We start from the raw sequence: 6,770 nt of genomic DNA on the forward strand, positions 1-6,770 counted from the left end.
TAGCGTCCTCACCTTCCTCAAGCCTCCACAGCCCTTCATCAAGCTGGGCCCCTAGGGCAAGGTGTCAGTTCCTTTGTCTGATTGGCAACTGGGGTGGTGTGGACTGTGGTAGGGTCTAGGGTACCAGTTCTCTTGGGCCCAGGGATGGAGTTGAGGGGCCTGGGGTGGGGATGGGAGGTGGGGATAGGCAAGCACAAAAAGGGTTGGTTTGGAGTTTCTCTTAGTTCATGCCCACCCTCTAGAGTCATTAGCATCTGGTCTCATTGGCCCTTTTCCAAGCCTGGCCCAGAGGTTGGCCCAGCCATTGGCCTGGGGGAGGGGAGGTGGGGAGGGCATTGTGCCAGACTCTGTGCTCCGGCACGCTCCTTCGGGCCAACCCAGCCCCTTCCAGAGACTGTCAGCTGCTGGTCCTGGGGGCGGGCATTTGAAGAGCCTGGAACCCTCTGCCCTTCTCTCCTGAAATGGAGACCAATAAAATCACTGAGAGCCTCCAGCTTTGCTTTGGTTCTGAACCCTGATGCTACCTTCTGGTCTGGTGGGATTGCAGGGGTCAAGCTGGGGCCTGCCTGCCATTGCTCATTCATTCACTCATTCATTTACTTAAAATTCCCAGAGCCCCAACCCCAGGCCAGGTCATGTGAGGGGGCCCTGAAGTTACAGCGGGGAATAAGAGACTCGTTCCCAGGAAGAATCAGAAGCCTGGCCACATGAAGAGTAGGACCCCAGGGGAGGGGGAGCCAGTGTCCTGGGCCCTCCAGTGCAGTGGTGGAGATGCAGCCCCTGCTCTGGGGACATCCTCAGTCTGACAAGAGAGACAAAACCTTGACTCCAGAAAACTCTCAGTTTCAAGGGAGAGGCATAGCCTCTTCCACAAGGACGCCCTCCGTCCTGTTTAGGGGATTTCAGTCTGGTAGGGAAGGCACAGTCCATGTTCACTGGAGCTGCCAATCAGACAAAGGAACTGATGCTTTGCCCTCGGGGTCCAGCTTGATGAAGGGCTATGGAGGAACAGGCTCCCCCATGAACTCCCATGCTTAGGGGTGGGAGCCAGGTTAATAGGGGTTGGGGTGAGTGGAGAAAGGACTGGAGCCCGCAGTGGGCTATGGGAGGAAACTGAAGATAGAGACAGGTCATGGGCGTGAGGGGCCAGGTCAGGTAGGGGTGCCCGTGAGTACTGGAGGTCAGCACTGGAATGTGGGGGGTGTGGAAGGTGCTGTAGGTGGAGGGGGGCGCCCTGAGTTTCAGGCACCCATGGAACATTCGGGAAAGAGGCCCATAGAGAGTGTGGGGCCCTGGGCTGCTGATGCAGTTATAGGAGATGCAGTGTCTGTGGCCAGAAACCAAAGCCAAGGGTGGGAACAGGCATGGAGTGAGGCAGGAGAGGCCTCTGGGCTCACAACGGACCGACCAGGGACAGGGGAAGCAGGGTAGCCAGGAAGGCAGGGGGAAGGGTGGGAAGTAGGTGCAAAACCAGAAGGCCACCTGCAGCCAAGAGCCTGAGGAAGGAGCCAGAAGCCCTGCCCGGAAGCCCAGAGGCCCTGAGCCTGCTGTGGTCTCTCCCCAGGGCATGGGGCCCTCAGAGGAGACCAGAGGGGCCTCAGACTCACTCTCCGTCAGTAGAGGGACATCGGATACACCAGTGGTGTTTAGGTTAGGAATACAAGACAACTGCTTCTCAGCCTTCAGAGGGCTGTGTGAGGCGGGCCAGAAGGCTCACTGGGCATAGGGCACTTCGTCCAGTCAGAGGTGGGACAGGGGAGAGGGCATGACCATCCCTTTTACGGTTTCCTGGCAAGTGATACAGAGTAACTGGAGAAGCAGAAGCTCCTGTCCAGGCACATCTGGCTCCTAAGTGAGTGCTCTTAACTCCTGTTAGCATTTCTCCCCTACCCTGGAGGACAGAGCTGGACCCACGTATAAACGATATAGGATGGCACATACCAGCTGCCTGTAAGGAAAAACCTGTGTGGCACCCAGCAGGGGGCACCCCAGGGCTGTCTCTGGGACAGTGGGGCCAGTTGAAGCCAGAGACAGCAGATAAGGGCTTTCATGTCTCCTAAGATCCTATTTTTTATTTAAAAAAAAAAAAAAAAAAAAAAAAAAAAAAATTCAGAGACAGGGTCTCACTCTATCACACAGGCTGGAGTGCAGTGGTATGATCATGGCTCACTGCAGCCTCAATTTTCTGGGCTCAAGCAATCCTTCCACCTCAGCCTCCTGAGTAGCTGGGATTGCAGGCATGTGCCACCACACCAGGCTAATTTTTATTTTTTGTAGAGATGGGGTCTTGCCATGTTGGGCAGGCAGGTCTCAAACTCCTGGCCTCAAGCAATCCTCCTGCCTTGGCCTCCCAAAGTGCTGGGATTACAGACGTGAGCCATCGTGCCCAGCCAGTTCTTTCTAATCATTTGATATTTATGAAGATGGACCTACTATAGGTAAGGTAGGGACAAAACAAAGTCTCTGGTCTCTTGGAATGTACAGTCTAGATGGAGAAACATAACACAAGCAACTAAATGAGTGAACAAGATAATTACCCACATGAGATAGCACTTCATCAATAAGCCAGGCACTACTCTAAAAGCTTTATATATATTAATTTGTCATAATAACCTCATGAAGTGGAAACTGTGATTACTTCCATTTTTACAGATGAGAAAATTGGGCCCGGCGCAGTGTTTCACACCTGGAATCCCAGCACTTAGGGAGGCTGAGGCGGGTGGATCACCAGAGGTCAAGAGTTCGAGACCAGCCTGACCAACATGGTGAAACCCCGTCTCTACTAAAAATACACAAAAATTATTTGAGTGTGATGGTGTGCACCTGTAATCCCAGCTACTTGGGAGGCTGAGGCAGGAGAATCGCTTGAACCCAGGAGACGGAGGTTACAGTGAGCTGAGATTGCACAACTGGACTCCAGCCTGGGCAAGAAGAGCCAAACTCAGTCTCAAAAAAAAAAAAAAAAAAAAAAAAAGAAAAGAAAAAGAAAAAAAGAAAATTGAAGCACAGAGAGATTAAGCAACTTGCCTTGGGCCACACTGCTAAGAAGTGATGGAACTGGAATTCTTTTTTTTTGATACAGAGTCTCGCTTTGTCGCCCAGGCTGGATTGCAGAGGTGTGATCTCTGCTCACTGCAACCTCTGCCTCCTTGGTTCAAGTGATTCTCCTGCCTCAGCCTTCCGAGTAGCTGGGATTACAGGTGTCCGCCACCACGCCTGGCTAACTTTTTTTTTTTTTTTTTGTATTTTTAGTAGAGACGGAGTTTCACCAGGTTCACCAGACTGGTTTCAAACTCCTAACTTCAAGTGATCCACCCGACTCAGCCTCCCACAGCACTAGGATTACAGGCATGAGCCACTACACCAGGCTGGAACTGGAATTCTACTCAGCCACTTAGACACTTGACCTCTGCAGTATAGGGAGGGAGGGAAGGAGTGCTATTTTGGTTGGGGTGATCAGGGAGGACTTCTCTGAGGAAGTGATTTTTTTTTTGGAGATAGAGTCTCACTCTGTTACCCAGCCTGGAGTGCAGTGGTGCTATCTCAGCTTACTGCAACCTCCACTTTCCGGATTCAAGCGATTCTTGTGTCTCGGCCTCCTGAGTAACTGGGATTACAGGCATACACCACCATGCCCAGCTAATTTTTTTTTTTCCTAAATAGAAACAAGATCTGTCAGGCTGGTCTTTAACTCCTGGCCTCAAGTGATCCACCCGCCTCTGCCTCCCAAAGTGCTGGGATTGCAGGCATGAGTCACGGCACCTGCCTGGAAATGACACTTGAATCATGTGATAATGAGAAACCAGCCATAGGGCTCTGGGGAAAGCATTGCAGAGGCAGCCAAAGGCTCCGAGGTGGGAATGAGCTTATTCACAGGTCAGAAAGGCAGCCAGCATGGCTAGGGCAGTGAGCAAGTGAGGAGGTGATCTGACGTGAGCTTGGAGATGTAGGTAGGTGACTCAGAGAGTTTCCTGAGGACCTACTATGTGCTCTGCCCTATAGGATATAAATGCTGTAGGAAGCAGATATGATATCGTTTCCGTTAAGGAAAAACCTTTGCTCTGTTCAGCAGGAGCTAGGGATGGGGGTTTAGACATCAGCTGCTGACAATCTTGTTGATGAAACCTAATTTCCCAAGAGTAGCAGGATGATCAGGATGATGATGATGGTGATGATGCTGATGGCAGCAATGATGGCAATGACAGGCATTTGCTGAGGACCTAGAGGGCCAGTTCATGTGCTAAGTGCACAGGCTCATTTAATCTGCGCAGTGGCCCTCTCTGGTAGATATAGATGTTCCTAAGTTATAGATAAAAGAGCTAAGACTCAGAGATGCTCGGTAGCTTGCCACGGTCACGCAATGAATAAGGAGTTGAAGCTGGCTTTCCAGCTTAAGTCTTTTTTTCTTTAAATTGACATTTTATATGTGTATATAGACTTTTGATTAACATTATTTTCACAGAGCCAAGCAAACATTTTCAGTCGGCAGGAGGGAAAGGGGAGTTGTGGGTTGTGTTTTTTTTTTTTTTTTTTTTTGAGATGGAGTCTCGCTCTGTCGTTCAAGCTGGAGTGCAGTGGTGCAATCTCAGTTCACTGAAACCTCCACCTCCCAGGTTCAAGCGATTCTCCTGCCTCACCAGCTTAAGTTTTAACGACTTTGCTAGGGTACAGAGTCAGAAGGGGCCACATGCTGGGGGACAGAGCAAGGACAGAAGTTGGGGGCTTCCAGGTGAGGAAGAGCAGAAAGAGTAGGAGATGATGAGGACACTGGGCTCCGGAGTGTCTGTGCGTACCATTAGCCCAGGCAGAAGGAGGGATGCTAGATGTTTGGGTGCTATTTTGGTTAAGGGGTCAGGGAAGGTAAAATGAATTCCCTCTTAGATTTCTCAGTGGAAACTTCTGTTTAACAGTTTTGTAATGGAAAAGTCCCTCTTCCCCTTTCTGATTTCTTTTTCTTTTCTTTTTTTGAGACGGAGTCTTGCTCTGTTGCCAGGCTGGAGTGCAGTGGCGTGATCTCGGCTCATTGCCTCTGCCTCCCTGGTTCAAACGATTCTCCTGCCTCAGCCTCCTGAGTAGCTGGGACTATAGGCGCCCGCCACCACGCCCAGCTAATTTTTGCATTTTTAGGAGAGATGGGGTTTCACCATGTTGGTCAGGCTGGTCTCCAATTCTTGACCTTGTGATCCTCCCACCTCGGCCTCCCAAAGTGTTGGGATTACAGGCGTGAACCACTGCGCCTGGCCTCTGATTTCTTTACCTTAAAAATCTGGATTTTTGTGTACACAGTGTATTCAGTTGTGCACGTGAGGGAGAGAAGGGCCAGTTCCTCCAAGTACCACTAGGTGTCAGCATTGTCAAGGCTGTCCCCAAGCTGGGTCTGTCCTGCCCATTTCTCTGCGGAGGAAAAGTCGAATTTGAATCCAAATCCTGGTCTCTTTCCATTGCTTGGGGCTGAGCCTGGGTCCTCAGGGGCTGGGATTTGGAGCTGCTCTGACCCCAGAGGCTCTATGAGAAACATTTAGGAGGCTAGGTCTCCAAGGCCTGGGAGGCCCCTGGGTCTCACCGCAGGCCACGTGGCAAGGGCTTTGGATGGCTGGAATCCCCTCCAGAGCTGGGCCCCTCCCAACTAGGGAGGGCCGGTGGTATCCTGGGATCTAGCCCCCAGTGAGTCTGGGAGTCTAGAGCCCCCGCCAAGTCCATCCCCACCTCAGCAGAGCCCCGGGCCTTGCTTCAGGTCCCAAGCCTGCAGTGAACACAGAACATCCAGGCAGATCCATTCCTGGGCTCCTGGTGCTTAATGACTTTGCTATTCCCCCCCACCGTAAATTAAACCTAATCTTGTGTTGACTCTGCTGAACAAGGAGAATAATGAAGAAGATTAAGATGAGATGGTATTCATTCTCCAACAACAGCCAATTAATCTCAGTAGGATTACCACCCGGAGCCAGGAGCTGCTTGCTAGGAGCTCTGCAGACAGGATGGAACAGGGCTGGGGGCCATTCGCTAGTGCAGCCACTGGGGTCTGCTGGTCATGCAGCAGGAAATATTGCAGGTAGATGTTAGGGAGAACTGCCTGGATGAAGGAGGGGGCTGGCACCAAGGAGGAGGGTGTGAAGAGCTTGGAATCACCCACAGAGGTGATGTTTCTAAGTCATGGAGGGGAGCTCTGTGGAAGTTCCTGACCACCTGACCATGTCCATCCTAGGCCCTCTGGGACCTTCCCCTGACTTTCTGCGGTCACTTTGGATGAATGAAGCTGCATTCAGGGGTCTCTGGCCTCCTCCCCACTCTGCATTTTTTCCTCCCTTCCTCTCCTAGGAATCAGGGAGGCCATTTGTCCAGTGTTAACAGCTTAGGTTTAGAGTCAGAAACATGGCCGAGCATGGTGGCTCATGCCTGTAATCCCAGCACTTTGGGAGGCCAAGGCGGGTGGATGGCTTGAAGCCAGGAGTTCCCGACCAGCCTAGGCAACATGGTGAAACCCCGTCTCTACCAAAAAATACAAAACAATTAGGTGGGCCTGGTGGCACATGCCTGTAGTCCCAGCTACTTGGGAGGCTGAGGCGTGAGAATCGCTTGAACCTGGGAGATGGAGGTTGCAGTGAGCAGAGATCACACCACTGCACTCCAGCCTGGGTGACAGGGAGATTTTATAGAATAGAATAGAATAGAATAGAATAGAATAGAATAGAATAGAATAGAATAGAATAGAGTAGAGTAGAGTAGAATAGAATAGAATAGAATAGAATAGAATAGAATAGAATAGAATA

Source organism: Piliocolobus tephrosceles, chromosome 1 (genome assembly GCF_002776525.5).
Source record: "Piliocolobus tephrosceles isolate RC106 chromosome 1, ASM277652v3, whole genome shotgun sequence".
NCBI classification, from domain to species: Eukaryota; Metazoa; Chordata; class Mammalia; order Primates; family Cercopithecidae; genus Piliocolobus; species Piliocolobus tephrosceles.